The sequence below is a fragment of the Andrena cerasifolii genome, chromosome 10 (genome assembly GCF_050908995.1).
Source record: "Andrena cerasifolii isolate SP2316 chromosome 10, iyAndCera1_principal, whole genome shotgun sequence".
Classification (NCBI taxonomy): Eukaryota; Metazoa; Arthropoda; class Insecta; order Hymenoptera; family Andrenidae; genus Andrena; species Andrena cerasifolii.
Genome location: NC_135127.1, coordinates 1,699,461 through 1,724,433, shown reverse-complemented (window position 1 = coordinate 1,724,433; position 24,973 = coordinate 1,699,461).

Here is a 24,973-nt window from a genome sequence, read left to right as displayed (position 1 = left end):
AGTTTCGAATATCCCACCCAATACTGTCAAGCTCGTTAATGAGAAACAGAATCAAGTATCTCATTAAGTAAATATCGATGGTTATTTAAGTTCATTTAATTAGAAAAATACACATATACATATACCTGTCAACACGCGCCAAATTTATAAAAGCAGGCGTAGTTTTCTTCCTGATTTTATTCTTTCCTTGATAATGGTCGCAATACTGACCGAAACGTTGGAAATTTAATCTTAAAATTTGCACAATAGCTTTTTTTATTTAATCTCTTAAAAATAGACCGAACCGGTGCGCCGATAACATTTACTTTTAAGATTTAAAAATTCTTTACGGTCGAAATTCTAAATCATTTTATTTATACCTGTTTATAGTATAATATGTAGGTATATATTACTGTGTATATATATATATTACTAATAAACAGTACATCAAATTTAAGAAAACGTTTTATTGCAAATCAATGTCAGGAATAACAAATACAGTCTATAAAATAAAATTCTTGGATTAGTTATATTTATGTATTTAATATTGCGGCCCGCGTAGTGTAGTAGAGTTCCACTTGTGGCCCACTTCGGTTCTACACAGTGTATTTCCCCGCGAAGGATTGGAGCATTTGATGGAAGAATATTGAAATTATGTACGTGTCGCCAAAATCTAATTTCTGTCAGCAGCGTGGTATTGTTAAAAGAGTATGCGAGACTCGTTCAGATTTTCTAAAGTCTCCCTCGATAAATCGGTTTCTTTTTTCTTTTTCCCTTTGATAGTCGACTGTCGTCATTAGGACTTTACAAGCTCGACGCGAACTCTCCGACGGGGTAGCCAGGGACGTGGAAGACGTGCTGAGAATCGTGACATTATACAGACTTTAGGAAGAAAGCTTCTATGATTTCAAAGCGACCGTTATATTTCGTGGGGCAAAAGAGTTTCGTGTCGACTTAATCAGAATTGAAAAATCGATGTGTCTTGTTCTAACAGTAAACCTACCCCCACCCCCTCTTTTGTCGCCTGTAATATTAATTAATACATTCTATTCATTAATAAAATATTTCACCGATTCATTTGCACGGATCGAGAAAAAATATTAGATTATGAGTCTAAAAGACGATTTTTTTTTTATTTCATTTTTCGAATGTTCAACCTTTTAGGAATACGTGGGAAGGGATTTGTTGAAATTCCCGAAGTTATAGGCATTTGAGTAGCGGCAAATGCATGGGCAACAACCGGCCAATCGGCGCCCACGTAAAATTTTAAACGCGTTTTTCTCAAAACAGTGTTCTCAAACTGGTGAGACCTGCATCTCCAAAAGTTATTACCCGATTCGACTGAAACTATTTTATTTTGAAGAATATACTTCTGGCTAGGGGGAAACCAGTAAAAATTAAAAAAAAATTGAAAATTTATAATTTTCAAGGGCGTTGAAAGGATGAAAAGTATAGGGGAAAAGTGATTTCAAACTTCAAGCGTCGTTATTTTCTAAAAAAATGTATTTCTGTATTTTTTCTGCCCCCCCCCCCTAGCCGGAAGTATATTCTTCAAAATAAAAACAGTTTCAGTCGAATCGGATAATAACTTTTGGAGATACAGCGCCCACCGATTTGGATGAATTTTTTGACGCCTTGACTTTAACGACTCCCCACTGTCATTTGCAATGATTAATTATAAAACAAAAAATATATTTCTATAACTTAAGACATCCTTAATGCAATGCAAGAAGTCCCATTAAATTATATATAGCAGTTTTCCATTAATTAATTCCTAAATATCACCTATTTTTTGGGCTCTAAACCAGAAGGTCCCCTTAGGGGGACTAGGCAGTCAGATCGCTCGAAAATCAAGTATTTTTTGCGAATTAATGATAAGGAGATGAATACAAATTGTGACTAGTACTTTTGGGTAATGTTTGTTAATACTATAAACAGTAAAAAAAAAAATTATTTAAGTAATATATACATATGTATGACAGCCCTACAGTTGCCTGATATATAGGTGATTTTTTCTGGAGCCGCTGTAATGTTGCAGTGATTCTGGCCGTAAGAAATTGAATTGTGAAATATCCTCTGAAATTGACACTTTGCCGTGACCCGCATTCTGCCCTGAACCTATTAAAAAAGAAAAACAATCAAAATTATAAAAATGGCGGCTGTAAAACTGCAAATTTTAACGAAACTTGATTTTTCGCCAGGAAAAAGAGCCATTTTATTTTTTTTTTGTCAAAACAGAAGTTTTCACAGATTTACGCGTAGGTTCAGGTCGTAACTAGACATGTTTCACATATGCTGATTTTTTTCAAATCGACTTGTACCTCTGTTTTTTCGCAATCACTGCAAAACGAAGTGAAAATATGATTCCGAGAAAAACGCGTTTAAAGTTTCGAAAGAGGAATTAGTCTACCTGCGTGCCCGCAGAAACGGTTTATAATGCGCTCGAACTTTTCGGCTGTAAAATTCTTTAATTTTGCAAATTTTAACATAAACCAAACGGCATTTCACTCGGGAAGGGTGGTACTTTCGAAAAATACAACAGCAACAAAAATCGATTTTCTGACTGCCCAGTCCCCTTAAACTTTAGTATACTGTATAATCAATGTGAAATAAGTTACAATTTTTGTAATGTATTTCTACCGAAACTAAAATTATTTTAACTTTTTCAACTTACTTCAATTTCTTAGACTCCTTTGTATGCAGAGACGTGACAATTGTTTTTAATACTAGTTACATTGTAGATGGAATACACTTGATTCTGTTCTTATATTTGTTTACACGATTTTGATCTAGCACGGTTTAGGAAAAAATTAAATTCCTTGTTTGTAGAATTTCTTTTCATCTACCACGGTCTGATTTTGCCTTTTTAAAATTCGTCACTTAATTTGAATTCTAATAAAAAATATTTCTACTTATTTTACTAGGAAATTGCTCTCAAGGAAATTCTTAAAATTTGCATTTAAGACTACCACCCACTCTCAAGTAAATAATGTGTTTTCCACGACTTATTTGAACATGTGTAGCAACCATCAGCTTTCCATTCCGACGTTATCTCGTAAGTGATGTAGTGACAAAAAATTGAGTTCAAGGTTTGACGATTTTTTTGTATGATAGCGTATGAGAGCGGCCTGGATACATTCGGATGCAGTGGTCAAATTTTTCTTGTTGACACGTTTTTTCACACGAATTTTTCGCAAATGTATCTATCCTGTAAAAACAGAATGAAGCGTAAAATGTACTATAGTGAATCATAAAGTACTTCAATGTTCGACGTAACAATGTACAAGTTAATGAAACTGTACTTCGTTTCTGAATAATAAGCATTGTTAAATTTTATACATGCGCAATTAGGATAACTACCAGCAATGTACACGAAGATCAGTAACCATTTTACAACAGTGAAAATCAGATAATAATGTTTCACCAATTAAATGGAATTTTTACTGTTCTCAAGATTGTTGTACTTGAAACCAACTAATTAGGGTCGTATGTACTATAAAAAAAACACCTTGGATTGCATAAAAAATGACGGTTTAAGGGGTCATGCTCAGTCAGGAGGCCGAAAAAGGGTGGTCTTTGGCAATTTTTTACTCAAAAGCTATAACACATTTCTCAAAAAATCTTTTTTCTATTTAAGGATTGCATCTAGTACCGTGCATCGTATTTTTTTTATTTAAAAATATTTATCAATAACTAAGTTATTGTCCATCACTCGAAGTTTCTCTAAATAAAAAAGCATCTGCGGTGACCAGTGCTGCTCGAAAGTCGACCATCTAAAATAAAAAATTCAAAAGAATTTACTTATTATATTATATTAACTAGTATTTGATCGAAGGATTTTTTTATTCGATGCTTTCTTTTAATTGACAAAAATCAAGCACGATTTATGATAAAAATTGAAACTTTTACTTTAAACATCAGCCATTTTTTCCCAAATCAATATTTCGTAAAATCCTTCGTTCAAATACTAGATAATATAATATAATAAGTAAATTATTTTGAATTTTTTATTTTAGATGATCGACTTTCCAGCAGCAGTGGTCACCGCAGAAGCCTTTTTATTTAGAGAGCCTTCGTGTGATGGACAATAACTTAGTTATTGATAAATATTTTTAAATAAAAAAATTACGATGCAAAGTACCAGATGCAATCTTTAAAAGGAAACAAGATTTTTTGAAAAATCTGTTATAGCTTTTGAGTAAAAAAAATCCAAAGACCACCCTTTATTCGGCCTCCTGACTGAGCATGACCCCTTAATCGTACACCGGTTCGTAGTGTATGTAACTAGCTCAACGAAAAAAAGAAAAGGGGGGACAATTTTACAATGGCCAATCACGGTCCTCACGATTTAATTATGCTAATGCAACGTTAGGCGTCCGAACAAAGCTTGCTGGAGTTTGCAGTGCCACCGGATCGATGTAAATGTGGCTGACTTCTTAATAGCTTGAGTAATTATTCAGACGAAATGCTGTGACTCGAAGAGAGATTAATTCAGGTCGACGTTGAAATACAATTTTGTTGTGCAGCAGAAACGATTCGGTCACGGGGCTCATGCATACATATTCGACGATGTAAAGCTCTAACGCCTGGACGCAAAAATAGTCCATCGGTTAAACGAATGAAAAAATTCTCCGCTACGCGACTGGTATTCTCGTTTGGGGATCAAGAATTTTCTTGCTCGTAATTTGCTGTCTGTGAGATCGCGTCCACGAGATCTCGTTGCCGCTGAGTAGCCTGAATATGTACCGTCATTCGTACGATACAACGCAGAATCATGTGCAAATTCAATTCTCGGGTACACCGCGGCAAAGTGAAGCGCACTTTGCTACACATTTCTAAGGGTACATCCAAACCTGAGCTGAGTGTTCAGCCGGGCATGACTAATGCCATTTTCTCCACGTCTGTCTATAGTCATCACTTTACAATGATCCTGAAATTAATACGGGCTGGCATTCTACAGAGCCGAGGCTGAAACTCTTCCCGGAATAACTGGAAACTGTTGTATAAAGCTTCTTGGTGAAATAGTTATGAAGAGCTGAAGAAATCTTATTATGAGCAAAAACGAGTTTTGTGTTGGTTCTGTAACAATGTATACCACTTCTACCTCGGTTATTTTATTTCTTCTAGAATCATTCCCTTTCTTTACCTGTAAATCCTTTCTTGTCTTACAATTAGACCACGTGTTCAATTCCTGTTCAATTCTTGTCCAATTCCTGTTTTATTTATGTTTAATTTTAGTTTATATCATGGTTAGACATGTGAACAGGGATTAAGTTTCTGGGCACTAGCAACTGGGGATTGCAAATTTACCAACTTTTCCAATTACGCTAGTTTACAGTCATTTCTTGATGGAGACTCGGCTATGAAATTCTTATGTAAGGTGGTCCTCTAAACTCAAAAATCGACATGAGACGAAATCCTATGGGTACGTATTCGAGATATCGCCCGATGAATAGTTTGGTAATTTTTTAAGAAGAAGACCCGACCTTTTTGGCTATATCTCGCGTTAGAGTTGACCGATTTGATCGCGACGACTCTTAAATAAAAGGTAATTAAATTGCATACAACTCTTTCCTACAGTGTTTTTCAATCGGACCAATAGTTTAGGCGGAATCGGGCGAAACTTAAGAAAAATGTAGTTTTGGGGACAAAATTGAAATCGAAAATTCACTACATAGCCTGGAAGACATAGAAATCATGTGACGTCCAGTTTCTTATTTTTTACGTAGAGTACGCACCTTTACGAGGAAAACAAGCCTAACCTGAGCAAAATCCATACACAAATAAGGAAGTTATGGACGATAGAGCGAGAGTGCCTATTTTCAACTTTTTCCCTATTTTTGCATTTCTTCCTTTTTCTTGGCGAATTATGTATTTGTATTCAATGAAAACAAATTTAAATATATTTTATTTATTTTTGAAAAACAATTTTGGCTCTTTCTGTTTCTTTTGCCCGCATTGAGATCAGTTTCTCTTACAAAGAACCAGTCGTAGTCACCCATCATTTACTCATCTCAGAATCCTTGGTAGCTTTTCTCAATACTTTTCATCTGCTGATGAAATTTCTCGCCATGTTCATCGCTTACAACACCAAGATTTGGTGGGAAGAAATCAAAGATGTCTTTGATGATCCTATTCCTCCACTCGCATTTGGATTTCTTCCCACCAAATCTTGGTGTTATAAGCAATGAACATGGCGAGAGATTTCATCAGCAGATGAAAAGTATTGAGAGACGTTACCAAGGATTCTGGGATGAGTCAATGATGGGTGACTACGACTGGTTCTTTGTAAGAGAAACTTATCTCAATGCGGGCAAAATAATTTAAACAGAAAGAGCCAAAATGGTTTTTCAAAAATAAAATACATTTAAATTTGTTTTCATTGGAGGCAAATACGTAATTCGCCAAGAAACAGGAAGAAATGCAAAAATAGGGAAAATGTTGAAAATAGGCACTCCCACTCTGTCGTCCATATGTTCCTTATTTCTGTATGGATTTTGCTCAGGTTGGGCTTGTTTTCCTCGTAAAGGTGCGTACTCTACGTAAAAAGTAAGAAACTGGAAGTCACATCATTTCTATGTCTTCCAGACTATGTAGTGAATTTTCGATTTCAATTTTGGCCCCAAAACATTACATTTTTCTTAAGTCTCGCTCGATTCCGCCTAAACTATTGGCCCGATTGAAAAACACTGTAGGAAAGAGTTGTATGCAATTTAATTACCTTTTATTTAAGAGTCGTCGCGATCAAATCGGTCAATTCTAACGGGAGATATGCCCAAAAAGGTCGGGTCTTCTTCTTAAAAAATTACCAAAATATTCATCGGACGATATCTCGAAAACGTATCCATAGGATTTCGTCTCATGTCGATTTTTGAGTTTACGAGACCACTGTACATAAGAATTTCGTGGTGGAGTCTCGATCAAAAATAATTTTTTGGATTTTGTAAACTAGTGTTACCGGTAATTCGGTAAAATTTTCAATCAAAACCGGTATTTTTTAAGGTATTGCAAATATAAGATTAAACATTACAAAAGAAACTTTTTTTTAAGTGTAATCGAGCATTATAACAAATATATGCAAATACAACTATTCTGAACATAAAATATAAAATGAGATAACACAAAATAGATATATTTGTATAACTATTGACAACACTTATTAATATGGATCTTCACCACGAAACCAATGAAAGGAATCTTAACTTACACACATAATTAAATATTTTTTATTTAACAATTCTTTTTAACAAATAAACATGCAAAAAACATAATTTGTCTAAACTTCGGTCTCCTGATCGCGACCTAAGTTTGGTACAAAATAATCCAGCCACGGATAAAGCGCTCTCAGATTCTACACTTGTTGGTCGGATAATCATTAAAATATCAATGCCATTTGTACTTATATAAATTTCTCTTTACTTTTTCTACTTGACAATACATCCTTTTTTTATGACTTGATTCAGATTTTTAGTTTTCTTTTCGATCAGAGTTGGTTCTTCATGAGATACTTCGGTTTTCGTTTTTATTAGTAATTGAAGTTTCTTTTTCACTGATAACTTGTGTACGGAATTAATGAACGCATATATGCGCTATATTGCTATAGGGGAGACCGGGGCAAAGTGGGACGAAAAATGTTGGAAGTCGAATCAAATTTTTCCCTTTCAATAAAAATGTGTGGAAATAGATTTATAATATAATTTGAACATTACTTAACATAAACTTAAAGTATATTAAAATTCAACTTGAAAAGAAAATGCAAAATCGACCACTTTACCCCATATATGGGGTAAAGTGAGCTACTCTCTGGGGTAAAGTGAGCAGAAATAAAATACGTGTTTTAATGAAGGATATAATTATAAAATCAACTTTATTAGAACTTTTAAACTATTTAAACTATTTTTTTTAAATATATTTCATTAATACAAGCTTAATGTTAATAATTTGTACTTTGTAACTTTGTACTTTGTGTTACTAACCTAAACTCATTTTCCTCTGAAAATGTGTTTTTAAAGGAACTTTGTTTACATGAACAGTCTGACATATTATAAATAAAACAAATACATACATAATTTTTAATAAAATACGCACTTATAATATCTAAATAAATTTTTCAACAAAAACATATATTTTTCTATCTAAATTTTTTTTCAAATGGGCTTCAATAATTTTTGGCAGACAGGTTTCACATAAAAATAAGGATGTTTTAATAAGATGCTTAACGCACTCTTCATGAGCCCATAAATTGTACTCCTGGCATTGAATCCATTGCTCATTCGAGATGGATTGACTATAAAGTCTTTGGCATACTAGACGAACAATCTTCTTCATTTCTTCCTGTTTTTACAAACTTTATTTTCACTTCTTGTCGTTCTTCATTGATAATTTTTCTTTTTACAGGTAATGCTTTCTTTGTCAATGCATTCCTGTTTGGTTCAAGTTCTTTTAGTTCTTTCATTTATTGACGTAATGAAAAAAATGAATTCATTTATTGACGTAATGAAAAAAATGAATTCATTTATTAACGTAATGAATGAAATGAATTTATAATTATTTGCGAGGACGCTGGAACCACCACGCCGCGTGGTTTCCCAGGTAGCTGACAGGTTAGGTTATTGCGCACATCACTCGCGCATCTTTTCTTTGCAGCTCAGTTTACTCCGGTCACTTTGCCCCGGATGTGTACTCAGTGGAAAATTAATTATTCAATAATGTTAGGATTAATGTTTTCTCAAACGCGTGTACATGTATGTTTACAAGCTTGTTATAAACACGCAGAAAAAAATTGGAGTTAAAATAACACATTTAAGACTCATTTATCCAAAAAGCTAAATTGAAAAAAAAAACAATTGGAAGTCTCTAAAACTTAATTTTTAATTTTTTAAATGAATTTCCATTCTTCGATACCTGAATGTGCATAATTATCATTGTCGTATTACATACGTTTATTACGTCACCAAAATTTGTAAATATATTCTATTGTTAAAGAATAAATTAAGGAAGCTCATTTTACCCCGGGGTTCACTTTGCCCCGGTCTCCCCTACGTAATTCATCGAATTACCGGTAAAAATTTGGCGAATTACCAGTCAAAATCTGAGGGTATTTCTCGCGATTTACCGGGAAACTGGTAAACCGGGTTACCGGTATTGCAAACCCTACTAGCAACCAACTTGCGACATTTATTGCAGAATAAATTTGTGTTACGGAAGGCTCGGAGTTTATTTTGGTATTTGTTAATCGCGGACGAGCCGGTGTCTGGCTAATACCGGGAGCCACTAGGGGGTTGGAGTCGTGGACGAACCGGCACCTGGTTAACACCAGGAGCCACTAGGAAAGTTAGTTTGACCTTGTAACTTTGATAATGATAAACTTCGAGCGGTAAAAGTGTACCTGTTGTGGGCTACTACTACTGCTGGAAGTCAAGGGTTGACTTGGTTTCAAATGTAGAGAAATCTTGATTACAAACTATAAGAGTATGTTGTAGGAAATTGAAGGCTTTGCAATTATTAAAGTGTTCAAATAATGAAGTTGGAATTTCGACCGTAAATTTTAAAAAAAAATTAAAACATATGATTTCGGTGCACAGTTTCGGTCAATTAAAAGAATAAAAGCTAATTTGCAAATATAAGAAGTATCATCTTCCGACGATTCGGTGAATATTTAGACCTTTATCAAGGAAAGTTTGAATAACTAAATACTGCGTATGCTTATATGTAACATGCTTGATAGAAGCGTGCGACGTACGAGTCGGTTGAACAATGACTGAGGCAAACAGTACACAGAAAGCAAGAACGTCCACAGGGTAAAACCAATCACGAACCGTTAAATATTCTGAAGAAAATCAAAAGTGTGGAAATCCGAACACCTCACAACACCACTGCCAATGTACCAAATTTAATAGTTAATGTGGTAAATAATTCGCCACTCAAAGCATTACGTAACGTTGAAAGTAATATGTATAACCAGTCAACCACAGAAACTGTGAAATCGAAAATTCTAATAGAAAAAATAAAGGTCTAAATATTGAGTGAAACTTCGGAAGATGATACTTCTTATATTTGCAAATTAGCTTTTATTCTTTTAATTGACCGAAACTGTGCGCCGAAATCATATGTTTTAATTTTTTATTAAAGTATCCAGTGTCGCGGAAGCTAAATCCACCTCTTTAGAGTTTTGTCGCACTGATTGTGAGTAAATGCTCGGTGGTCGCTTCCAAAGAAGTAACTAAGGTACCTTCTACTACTAATTGTAACACACCTACTACTACATGGTGTTGTGAAATGCTCGAAAGGGAATGGAGCCCGACCTCGCTGTAGCTTCTGTCGTCTGAACGCACTAGACTAAAACTGCGCCCCGAGCATCCATTCGTATCCCTTTTTATACTAGAAAAATCAGTCTCAAAACTGGTAGGGATATACACGACCTCGGTTTTTCGTGGGAAAAATCTGGCCACGTCGCACAGTGGGGCATTTCGTGTCGAAACGCGGCACAAAACATTTTCTGACTGAAATCGTATATTTATTGTTATTGTTTTCATTTCATTCAGTTAGGATGTATATTTGTAGTCTTATTCATACAGAATAATTAATGAAATTTGTTTTTTTTAAGGGGGCACAGTCCTTTTTTTACCCGAAAATTAAGCAGTCTTTATGAATTTTTTTCTATATGAAGCTGAACACCTAGAAAGATGGGGTATGTTGCAAATGAAAGATCACTGTTTGAAAGTATTAAAAGGATTTTTATTTTAAAAAAAGACACCCTCCTTCCCTTCGCTATAATCCTTCAAAGTTGGACCCTCGCGGAGTGAGTAGAATCGGGGTACCATAATTTCCGCCCTCTAAGCTTATGTGAAACATAACAACAAATCAAGACATTAAAATTTATTACACTTTCGCATTTAAAACAAAATGGCGGAATGTCGAACCTACAGTTTCAGTGTCGAAAACTGATACCTACAGTGTGAAAGGCGTTTTTGTAAAAAAAGCGTCCTGGACCCCTTCTCGCCCCTCTAACTACCCCAGTAGCAGCTGGTAGCAGCCATTTTTTTGTACGATAAAGGTAAGGCTTCGTCCTTTCCAATGCGACCAGTAAGAACACTGAACTCCACTGAACTCCCGTTAAAAAATAAACAATGAAAATGGAGGAATTCAGTAAGGTATAATTCCAAAAATATCAGAGATATCAAAATGAAATTTGGCACACTTCAAATACATACCTACCTCAACACTTAATCCCACCAACAATTAGTTGAATTAAGCAAACAACAAAACTATAAATAACAATACTAGTTCTGAAGAGTTTCGAAGTTACCTTCTTCAAAACCGTGTAGTCGCGTTAAAAATTAATAAATATGAAAAACAATCATGCTACATTATGACTCAAATGTGCAATCAACTACCTGTAAAAAGAAATTTGCAGTATGTCGATATTTTTGTAACAGGACTTAGTGCCGCGTTTCGAACCGAAATGCCCCACTGTGCGTCGAGCCGCCGCGTGTGCAACAGCTGTATCCAAGCGCTGGCATTTCACTCATTCCAGACACCCCCAAGAGGGTTAAAGTAGACGATAACGGAGAATTTCGGTACATAACACTTACATGATTGTTTACACTATGGCGATTTTTTCTCGCAAATCATTGCCTGCAAGTAGTTGCGAGAGGAATCTCAGTCTTGCGGAAAAGATGTCACGTGTGTCTACACTGAAGAGTTGTTCCTCCGATTGCACATTAAATATGTAATACTTACGTAAAATATCTAGTAAAATGTTGGTGCAACAAACGACATAGATATGCTGCTACATGTACACTGTACAGTGCTACTTCTGTTAATGGGGCAATCCTATTTTATGGGCTAAAAACATAGCAAAATTTAGGATTTTTTTTTAACAAACTAGCATTTCGATTCGTCTGAAATTTGGACCATGTTTTTATACATCCTTGAAGAAGTTGCAGTTTTTTTTTTATTCATTTTTAATAATAAATATAGGAGTTATGCATCACGCCGCGCAAAACTCGTCGTCTGCTAGTGTACATGATATTTACCTTCCAGGTAATCTGAAACAGAAAAATGAAACGGCGTTTTACTTTGTGCATATGTAGCTTCAATTTGATGAACTAGGATACCGCTAAGTTCTATACTTCTTTTGTTACATAAGAAAATTGGCACAAAATTGGGTAGCAAAAATTAAAGGTTCTGAGCTTTCAGTTTGAACACTCTACTTTGTAACAGAAGTATAGAACTTAGCGGTATACTGGTCATCAAGCACATATGTACAAATAAAACGCCGTATCATTTTTCTGTTTCAGATTACCTGGAAGGTAAATATCATGCACACTAGCAGACGGCGAGTTTTGCGCGGCGGATGATCGATCATGCATAACTACTATATTTGTGGTTAGAAATTAATAAAAAAAAACCTGCAGCTTCTTCAAAGATGCATCAAAACATGGTCCAAATTTCAGATGAATTGAATCGCTGGTTTCTTACAAAAAAAATCCCCAATTTTGCTATATTTTAAGCCTAAAGAATAGGATTCCCCCTTAAAGAATCAATGTGATGCGTGGATGGAACAGTTTCTTAAACTTGGCAGACTTCTCCTTCGTGGAAATGAAAGAAGAAAAACACAAATTAACAAGGGTGGGGACGGTTTTAACCATGCGAGACTGCGGATTATCCCCTGCAGTCCGGATGTTGGCAATAGACTCATGAACTTGCCAGGTTTAACCTGGTAGATCTGGAAGCCATGCTGGCAGAGTACGGAATAGGAAGTGAAAGTTTTCTCTTTTAAAAAAGCTGGCCTGGAGCTGAAGGAGATTGACTGATGTTATATCCGTTAGCTTTATGAGTTTATTCTTACTACGTGCTTCCCTAAGGGGGTACATGGATATTAGACAGCTAAAATCAACGGTTGCTTCTGGGCTAGATTTTAGAGCCAGTAATAACTTAAGGGGGTATAGGACTATTGAAATCTTGAAAAATCGGTTTTATTATTATATATATTATATTATACCGCAGAGCGGTATTGGCGTAGGGGACTAGACTTGAAGCCTTTTATCTCGAAACTACATTTTCAAACACGGTGTACATCATAACTCTTGAACGAATGAATATTTTCACTTAAAACGCTTTTTAACTGAAGCTGTAGAATTCCATTCTCTATCATGTGGATTTTTCCGCATCAACATTGGATGTTTGCAACACATTTCTTTTCGTTCAATTTATAACTGATTAAAGACGATTTTTTCCCATAAAAGTGTGGGGAAAAAATTGATTCGTGTTTAACTTTTACAATTTTTGTTTAAATTCGCTTAGCAAAATTTCACGCGATAACTGTTAATGTAGAAATTACTCACCCCAAAGCTTTTTGCTTAAATTAGATGATTGGTTCACCTGGAACTATGTACACTAGGGCGGAGCGGAAAGGACAATGTTAAGTCGCAGAGGGGAGGTCCCTCGGGCCGGATGGGATTTTACTACCGGTTTCTTTTGTTCAAAACCGCAAAATCTCGAACTTTGAGGTCATTTTTCGAGGTGATCCCATCTGATTTCGAAGTTAAAAATCGTATCAATCGATTCGTCTGGGTGAGAAATTGATTATATAATTATATGATTATATGATTATATGATTATATGATTATATGATTATATGATTATATGATTATATGATTATATGATTATATGATTATATGATTATATGATTATATGATTATGTGATTATGTGATTATGTGATTATGTGATTATGTGATTATGTGATTATGTGATTATGTGATTATGTGATTATGTGATTATGTGATTATGTGATTATGTGATTATGTGATTATGTGATTATGTGATTATGTGATTATGTGATTATGTGATTATGTGATTATGTGATTATGTGATTATGTGATTATGTGATTATGTGATTATGTGATTATGTGATTATGTGATTATGTGATTATGTGATTATGTGATTATGTGATTATGTGATTATGTGATTATGTGATTATGTGATTATGTGATTATGTGATTATGTGATTATGTGATTATGTGATTATGTGATTATGTGATTATGTGATTATGTGATTATGTGATTATGTGATTATGTGATTATGTGATTATGTGATTATGTGATTATGTGATTATGTGATTATGTGATTATGTGATTATGTGATTATGTGATTATGTGATTATATGATTATGTGATTATATGATTATATGATTATATGATTATATGATTATATGATTATATGATTATATGATTATATGATTATATGATTATATGATTATATGATTATATGATTATATGATTATATGATTATATGATTATATGATTATATGATTATATGATTATATGATTATATGATTATATGATTATATGATTATATGATTATATGATTATATGATTATGTGATTATATGATTATATGATTATATGATTATATGATTATATGATTATATGATTATGTGATTATGTGATTATGTGATTATGTGATTATATGATTATATGATTATATGATTATATGATTATATGATTATATGATTATATGATTATATGATTATATGATTATGTGATTATGTGATTATGTGATTATGTGATTATATGATTATGTGATTATGTGATTATGTGATTATGTGATTATGTGATTATGTGATTATGTGATTATGTGATTATGTGATTATGTGATTATGTGATTATGTGATTATGTGATTATGTGATTATGTGATTATGTGATTATGTGATTATGTGATTATGTGATTATGTGATTATGTGATTATGTGATTATGTGATTATGTGATTATGTGATTATGTGATTATGTGATTATGTGATTATGTGATTATGTGATTATGTGATTATGTGATTATGTGATTATGTGATTATGTGATTATGTGATTATGTGATTATGTGATTATGTGATTATGTGATTATGTGATTATGTGATTATATGATTATATGATTATATGATTATATGATTATATGATTATATGATTATATGATTATATGATTATATGATTATATGATTATATGATTATATGATTATATGATTATATGATTATATGATTATATGATTATATGATTATATGATTATATGATTATATGATTATATGATTATATGATTATATGATTATATGATTATATGATTATATGATTATATGATTATATGATTATATGATTATATGATTATATGATTATATGATTATATGATTATATGATTATATGATTATATGATTATATGATTATATGATTATATGATTATATGATTATATGATTATATGATTATATGATTATATGATTATATGATTATATGATTATATGATTATATGATTATATGATTATATGATTATATGATTATATGATTATATGATTATATGATTATATGATTATATGATTATATGATTATATGATTATATGATTATATGATTATATGATTATATGATTATATGATTATATGATTATATGATTATATGATTATATGATTATATGATTATATGATTATATGATTATATGATTATATGATTATATGATTATATGATTATATGATTATATGATTATATGATTATATGATTATATGATTATATGATTATATGATTATATGATTATATGATTATATGATTATATGATTATATGATTATATGATTATATGATTATATGTTTATATGATTATATGATCAGTTTTAGGAGAAAAAGGAATCTGCAGACATGACTATTTTTGCAAAATTTTTTTACAGTTGTGTTTGGTTAATTAAAAGACAACTATCCCGCACCCAGGCCAACTGAAAATTCAAATTTAAATTTTTGCCTATATAGTATCGCTCCGCCCTAATGTACACCGATTACAGCTGCACGCTACGCGGGACCTTTAGCTTCAAATAACTTGAATAATTTTCAACATTCTGACAATTTTTTATTTTACATTGCTTGTAAAAGCGTACATAAAAAACTGTGAAAAATGCCCGTATGGTGATTATTTGGTATCTAAGCAATCCAACCGGCAAGAAACCGTCGATTTCAGTCGTTCAATAGTCCTATACCCCCTTAAACCATTTGCTCTTTTAACAATTCTTTCTTAGGGATATAAGACGTATTTTGAAATGAGAATATTTACAAAATATTAAAAATTAATTAATATGCAAGACGTCAACGTGAATGCTTGCGTTATGCGCGCCTCTATGTGGTGAACATGATTCCAATTGACCAACTCATCTAAAAGCAAAATCGCTGTATATGAGTATCCTTTAACCCAAAATCTACAATGTGGAACTCAGTCGAAAAATTTTAATAAAAAGTCACGGAGTTATACAACAAATGTCAACTTTGAAGGATTTTACTGATATAATTTTTTTTTATTTGAGCTCATACTGATATAATTCTGTGATAAATGTTGTTACTTTTTACGCTGTAACTCTCGCAATTTTGCAATGAAATCTTTTTTAAAATACTTCTAAGACTTGTGGCTACCATAAACGATGAAAAAACAATCCATTTTTTGACCCCGAAATACCAATGTACCCCCTTAAAAAGTATGAAGATTTTCTAAAAATGAGGAAGGATTTTGTCAAAGGAACTGGTGGCCTGCACATGGATTCGGGACCGAACACTGTCGTCCACCTGCTTCATTTCTACTATTGCCAAAAATTTCCAGTACGTTTGGAAATAAAACCTTCTTCTCTGCCCATACAGCACACTCTCGTTGCAGCAACGTTGCAGGGTCGTTGGAGTGCAAGATTGCTATGTTACACGCAACGTTGCTGCAATATTCCTATAAATAAATTCAACTGTAACTGGGTTTTATACAGCTTTTAATTATCTTTCAAGATATGTATATTAGGCACATACTGCAGTCTTAAATTGATATTAAAAAGTAATAGACGTAGGGTGGTTTCAAAATGTGGTAACATTTTTGTCCGCTACTGTAGATATGTACCACAACTTCCACTCAGTGTAATTCTAGACATTAAAATATACAGGGTGAGTCACCTAACATTTAAACTTAAAATATCTCCGTTGTTTTTAATGATACGAGAAAATGTTTCAGGAAAAAAATGATTGGTAGACAAAAAGGACAACATATTATACATGGTTGAATTTGTATTTTTATTGGCTATAACGTTACAGTAATGAAAATACGTCATCCCATTAAAAAAAACCATCGATGATCTTGAAATTTCAGGAAATATAACCTTGAGAAAAAAATCGTCTGCATCAGATTAATTATCTCTCTGAAACAAACATTTTTTTCCTTAGACATTTTCTCGTATCATTAAAAACAACGGAAATATTTTAGGTTTAAACGGTAGTTGCAGCAGCGTTGCGGCAACATTGCAGAAACGTTGCCGCAATACTTTCGCAACGTTGCAGAAATAATTCTATGTCCGTCCTGTGCAATGTTGCACGACAACGTTACAAGGTTGCTGCAACGTTTCTGCAATGTTGCCGCAACGAAGTGTGCTGTATGGGTGAGAGAATATTATCGGATGTTTACACTATAAGAGAATTCACTTGCCGAGGCCAACTGTTGCAAACAAACTGAACTTGCTGGCATTACTCTCAGACGTGTTTACAGAGGCGCTGACATAAACTCTCGCAATAAATGCTGTAATTTGTTGCTGGTGTCTACAAAGCTGATCTACGTTTGACATCGATTTTATTGCTTCATTATAAATTATAAAAACATTTTAATAGTATTTGATAAGAAAGACAATAATTCTCATCACGATGACTGCGCTGGTCTTATTAAGTCATTAAAAATATATTAAACCAATTATTTCTGCTTACCATATTGCACTCTGGTACTTGATAATTGTTAACTCAAACGTTGTACGTCAATTCGCTTTGACTAATATTGTTGATTGGTTGTTCTCAACGATACAATTACTTCATAGGCCTTATTGGCCTTGGAGATTCTCATCAGTGTTGCGAAAATCATTAAACTATCCGAATGTTTGATAATTGACTACATCGTCGAATACTTTGATGATTATTTTCTGCCATATCGATACATTGCTATCCAAATTTAAGGTATGCTCTCGTTTCTACAAAATAGTTCTCAAATCGTAGAAAATGTTAAAGTTGCATCGAAGTGAATATATTGTTTTTAACTTCTTGAAACTTATTTTTAATAGTCGTGTACAGCGCGCCAGGAATGGAAGTATAAAAAATGTAGGTGCTCCACTTCTCTCAGCATTTTGCCAATTCGGACCTTTTCTCGGCCAATCGAATCTAGGAGTTCAGGAGCACTTGTGGTAAATCTTTCCTGCTGCCGTTTGTTTTGTGATCGCGCAAATGCTTTGCCGCATTGAGAAATTCCATCCTTTGTGCCACGGCACACGTAGAACTGCTCCGAGTGCATGGTATTGAATAACGTACGCCCCATTACCTAAGGGACTTGTAATTCGATGCGACCAGTAAACGTCGACACCCTTTCCCCCTTTGCCTTCTGGTTGTAACGCGACGGGACAACATACGTGATCCCACGCGTAACCATAGGTTTCATTGATCGTGTACACTGTTCGTTCCACCATGTACATACATTGCAACGTTGACGGGCGCTCTTGCTTTACTTTATTTGCCGTCTAGCATGCGATAATGCGACATTGGCTCCCAGCACTCTTGATCTCTTTGGGAACATGCTAACTTACCGGTACATGTGCTCCCCTCTCATGTACATGTACTTTGGGTTTATAATCCTCTGATAACAAACAACGTAGATTGAAAATTACGAGGGAATAACCTACCGCAATCCTATGGTAGGATACTGTGTGTCCGAGTGCATGGGAAACTCGGTTTCAAGCATACGAAGTTTCGACCAAAGTTTCCATCAATCACGAAAAGTATTACGTCGATATATAAGTATGCAATTTCGTCTTTCATCACGAGGTCTCCTTTTTCCACGTTTGTCATTGCATGTAAGCGTCGAATTACTGTTCAATGATCAATCTCTAACTGCCTCGCAAGCTCATAAGATGACTGCGCAGAGTTTTTGTCTAATAATATCTGCACACTGCATTCCACATTAGAGCATACCTGTGTCGCGCAGGCTCCACCCTCGGGGGGCGTTGCTACGCCCGACTCCCCACTTAACCGCCTATGTTTTTCTCCGTCGCACGGCCCTCTACTCTCTCTCTGTTAACTTTTCGTGCGGGACGTTGTTTACGTTGACAACGGGCAGGTCCCGCGTTTGGGAGGTACCAGTTATTCCTTGGAAACCACCACGACCAATCGCGTGCGGTTCAAACCGTGGGTAGTAGTGGGAGCTGCGCAGATCGGTAGGGGCGTCGGTATCATCTTATATGGATTGCAGTTTAGATCGTTTGTATGCATTTCACAAGGCCGGCCGCTCGAAACGTTGCTTATCACTAACGTGGAATCACACTTTTCAATCTGTTAACCAATTCTGACATACTCTTTCAGATAAAACACCTTCGCCATAGGTAAGTCTCAAAAATTGTTCTAATCGCGCCTGCAGACGATTCTTCTTGGTGGAATAGGAAAAGAACGTTGACGTACATTTTCAACATCTAATTAGATGTTCATTAGATAAACATTATCGAAATAATATTGTAGGAGTGAAGGTGTAAATATGAACCACTCTTTTTGTTTCGAGGAAAACACATAATAAAAATGTAAAAATCGCATAAACCAAAGGTTTTTACTTTAGCGTGAAAATTCAACTATTTTGTAGCTATTCTCCCTGTCATTTAAGAAGGAACCTGCCGACCGACGAATTTAGACCGCTTCTGCGCAGGTTGACGCTCATTGGTGCCGGGAGAAGCTACTATTGGCTGTACCCCCACCAACGCTTTTTCGGAGCGAATGAGCTCATTCTACATGCGCGAACTGATTCCTTCTGTAAGCAACAACCTCTGATCCGTTCTATACCGCGTCGTCAATACGAATGCCTTTCGTCCTCTCGAACTCTCGTCGATGACCCTGACGTCATCGGCCTTCCTCGTGCGTCCAAGTTACATTGTATGCCTTATGCATCCTACTGGGCCTCGCATCCCAAGACCGTGAGCGATGCCCAGTGTTGTATTCAATATTCCCGCATTGGGCGTTATAACTTCCCTACCGGCGTTATGACTTCCTTGCACTTCTTTTCTGACAAGGAGAATAGTAAGCTATTTCTACAAAATTTTGTCAGAAACATGATTTCAGAAATTGGGGTGGTAATATGGACCAGAGCTGAAAACGTAAAAACAGGTAAGAAGTAGTTGATTTTTTTGAGATTTTGTATTTTAACAGTAAAATAAGTTTTTTTATGTTTGTACTAATGACATGTAAAATTACAAAATTATTTAGGCACTGTCACATCCAATGCATAAGGAGTGACATAGTGGAACACTTGTTGTTAGAAACAAAAAGGGAAAGAATTACTTGGTGAAGTAAGAGGGGCAGTGGCGGATTTAACAGGGCGGCTGATGAGCAGTTGCCGCCTGGGCCCCTGGTCAGAAAGCCACCCCCACATGGCCCAATTTAAAAAAAAAAATTATGGTTAAGCATAGGTATCCAAACACTACATTTTTTTCGTACTACTATACTTAGCCAGTTTTTAGTAAACTACCTCTTCATGTTCCCGAAAAAATGGGCCCCTCAGAACGTTTGCAACCTGGGCCTTCTTTCTTAAATCCGCCACTGAAGGGAGATAGTAATATGGAGCTCCGCGGTCCATAATGTCACCTACCACTTTTTCAGAACAACCTAAAAAATTTGCGTGAAAAGGATATTTACAAATAACTATAGCATTTCGAAGCTCAACCTTATGACTATAATTATATCTCTTTAACTAACATATTACATTTACCAATTAATATGAGAAAAAAATAATTAATCTTACCATGAAAAACAAAAATAGACACTTTAATTTTTTAGTGAATCATATCAGTTCCGCCTAGTGATGTTAGAGGACACTAATTGTTTCGTTTATTTCAGTTCCCGAAATATCGCAGCACTTAACAGAAAAATAAGCACATAGTCCGTACTACAACCCCGGTCTATATTTACACCTTCTCCCCTATAAAAAATCTACTTTATTTACATTTAGAGTAGGGATTGCAAACCGGTAAATCGGTAAATCGGTTCGAAGCTTTTTTTCACTGATAACACAGTAGATATCGACGGAATTATGCGGTACATATATGCGCTACTATATCTCGCGATCTACCGGCTAATATCGAGAAATACGTATTTCTCACGATCTACCGGTAAATATCGAGAAATACGTAATTTATCGAATTCCCGGTAAAAATTTGGCGAATTACCGGTAAAAATTGTATGTATAGCAATGTAGCGCATATATATAGCGCATAATTCCGTCGACATCTACTACGTTATCAGTGAAAAAAAACTTCAAACCGATTTACCGATTTACCGGTTTGCAATCCCTAATTTAGAGTCTCTAAAATTTACAACATAACCGAAATTACTTATGAACTGACATAATAATAAAGGTACAACAGAGATGAAATTACACATAATATTACACTACTTTCTTCTCTCTCGATCTACATTGATATAATGTTTCACAGTGGTATAATCGTGAGAACATACATACCTACGCATTATACTGTTATGACATACATAGACAAGTGGTATAAAATTCGATTGACAAATCGCCACGCGAAGGTGACATTTGGTCATTGTAACCCATGGTCGAACACATTGATCAATGAATAAAGATAATACTATTCGATGAAAATCATAGGCAGTTTATCCATTACAACATGTCATTTACGTTAATATTGCGCGCATAAAAGTCGCAATAAAGGTACATTAGGCTATGTATTCACTTAATCATGAGTGAATTTCCTTCGTCTCATACTATCCTCTGCTCGTCTGACCCGGTATGTGCATGTACCTTTTAACCTGCGCCAACCGTGCGTCCTTCTGGCGCAAAGTATTTTTAGGGAGAAAAGTAGATCAGGTTCGGAGACTTCGTGGAACGTATGAACGGAGATTTTTAACGTCTCTTGCCGCACGTACACGTACCCATATAATGGGCTTAAACCAATTCCGCCTCGCTCGTACAAAGTACTTGCACGGAGCCGTCTGTACCACCCATTTAAAGCATCGTGCTTCCCGGTGTGGTAACGGCAGCAGCAGCTACATCACAGATTGCAACAGCAGCTCCTGGTTAATGGCATCGCGGCGATGCTGAAAAGCGGCACATCGATATCCTACGTACATATTGGTCAGTCGCTGACGAAATACTCCTTAAAGAGAGTAACTCGCCAGCCACGCGAATGTCAATGGGTATTCACGTTGAATTGATAATGACCAGGGTCAGGGTTGTCAAGCAACTGGCACCGCGCTTCATTGCGTTTGGCGTTTCACATGAAGTTTATTCGTTGAATCGTATGTAAGTACCTACTTCGTTGCGCTCCAATTTACTTTTCCTACTTTCAGTCAATTTCCTTTCGAGGAACTAAATGTTCCCTTAAGGGGTTATTCCGGTTAGACGGATTGAAAAAAATTGACTTTTCTTTAAACAATTTTCCAAAGTACATATCCTCAAGAATGTACTGTTAAATTTTCATGGAAAACTTTCGATTATTTTAGCTTCTACAGAGGCACATTTGTAGGGAGCGCAGAGGCTCGGCCTCTACAGATGAAAACTTTGAACGCTTTTTTTTCGAAACTTCATTTTTTCACGTAGTGAAGATTAAATCCCAAAATCTATCGAACCGATTGCTTTATAAATTTTACTGCTTATTCTGCACAGTTTTAACTCTCGCAGGGACTACAACCAAATATTTTCAACATTTTTCTTGCATTTTGCCCGGCACGTTGCTAACTTTTAAGATAAGTCACTAATTGTAGTCCGAGTGATAGCGGCAGTCATACTGATCAAGAATCTGTTTGGATTTTTGGTTTCAGATAAGTCTAACTGCTGAACTCGCCTGCACGAGCGAGGCATGCATTTTTAAACAGGTCATCAAGACCGCTTTCAAAAGCATTTTAAAAGCAATAATTTTATTACTTTTATTTTTTTATTTACTGTAGAAATGTAGTTTAATAAATAGAAAAAAGTTTTATTCCATTACTATAATTATTTTCGCAGCAATAAATTCCTGAAAATCGCTGAATCTATTTGCGCGCTAACCGAAATGACCCCTTAATTTCCTTATTCTCTTAATTACTCGACACCGAAAATATATTCCCGAGATACACCATTGTCCTTATTCAGATTGTATTTCCATAATTGAACCGTTTATTTTGAAAGTGGCCTAAGTCCATTTGTCAATTATTTTTTGTTCATTGTAGTAACGTGTACAACTTGCAGTTAGTATTAATAATTTATGTGTAAATTTTTTTTAAATATAAATGGACTTAGGTCACTTTCAAAATAAATGGCTCATTATGTAGATACCAGTATAGTAGGTATATTATGTAGAATATTGTACAGCAGGCCCGGTCAGCCAGTGGCTTCAGGAGCCGCTCTTTTGGGAGATCACAAGGGAACCACATGAGGTGTTACGCAAAGATTTTGATGAAATTTCGTAGAAAGATAGAGAATTGAAAAATATTTTACCTCTGTGCGGCCGTAGTAGACCGATCCTGATAAAATGTCCCACATTTTTATAAACTCCCTGTATACAGGGTCATCATTTAATCTTGCAACCCGCGCTCGCGCGAACAGGTAAAACGGCAACACCGCCTCACGGACGCATTCCACTACAACCATGCACCGCAGGGAACAGAACCCTAAACCCGTACGCGGTTTAGTACGTCGTATCGTCGACTATCCCGCCTATCTAGGTAACATAATTCATCTGTAACCCGAGTAAACCGGTTAACCGGGTTTATGCGGTTACAGTAATAGGGTGAAAAACATAGTTGCACCCAACCATGTTTCTAAATAGTAAATGAATTTTATTTCAATATCGGAGACTCCTTGGTAGGGTGATGCATGCACGCGAAAGTAACAAATATGCGAGGTCAAAGATTAACTTGGCCGCGTCGAATTCGCGAGCGTCTGCCGACGCACAGTGTGAGATTTTGAACAAAAATCGCTCGACAGCGCAAATTTTGACCTATTTGAATAATTTTTTTTTAAAAAACTCGTAAAGGACTCAGCAATAACGGAGAACTGCAATAGAACTAGTATCTGTTGCTCTAATCTATAGAAAATACTATTTTGCATAATATAACATAAAAACATTAAAAACAAAATTTACAGTGTGCTCCGTTATTGCTGAGTCCTTTACGAGTATTTTAAAAGAAAAATTATTGAAATCGGTCACGATTTGTGCTTTCAGCCGATTTTTGTCCAAAAAGGTTGTTCGGTGCTTCGGTAGTACGTGCCGCATGGATGAAACCGACTGACGACCAGATGACGGGACCTTTTCCTATTGTCTAAGCCAGTCTAAGGCTTGGGTGTCGAAAATCATCGAATGCTAGAAAATATTAAACAATGGAAGCTATAACGCGAAACGCGTACAGGGCTGTAGAAGATATTGATGCTAAAAGATATTGGTGCTGAGTAATTCTTGAAGTTTAAGAAATAAAATATAAATTCCGTGTCTAACGACCCTCTAAAATAAATCGATCCTGCATGGATTTTATATACGTATATTTTAAACATTGTGTATTCATTTGATCTCTATATGTATTGCCTGAAGATTCACATGTCACTGACTTGCCTTAAGTGACTGTCTAGTCAAGGCTAAATTGTCTTATTTTACTAGTAACCCGTTCGTAGCGGGTTAACCCGGTTACAGTAAATCCCCGTTATGAGCTCGACGAACGAGGCTGGCGGTGGGCTCATAGTGGGTTGTGGACATGATACCGCGCGGCCAGTGGCGCGAGTGAGAGTCTCTCGCTCGTTCACGGGTTCCCCCACTCTCGTCCGAAGGATTCCAAGAAGTGGTGGGGATAGTCGCCGGGCTGTCAACGGGAGGTAAGAACGGGCTCATAACGGGGATTTACTGTACTTCGGTGCTTTCTAGAATTTAAGAACCGTTCCCTCGCGGTTATTATGGGTTACAGAAACCCGGTAAGGGTCAGGGTTATGCGGCGGT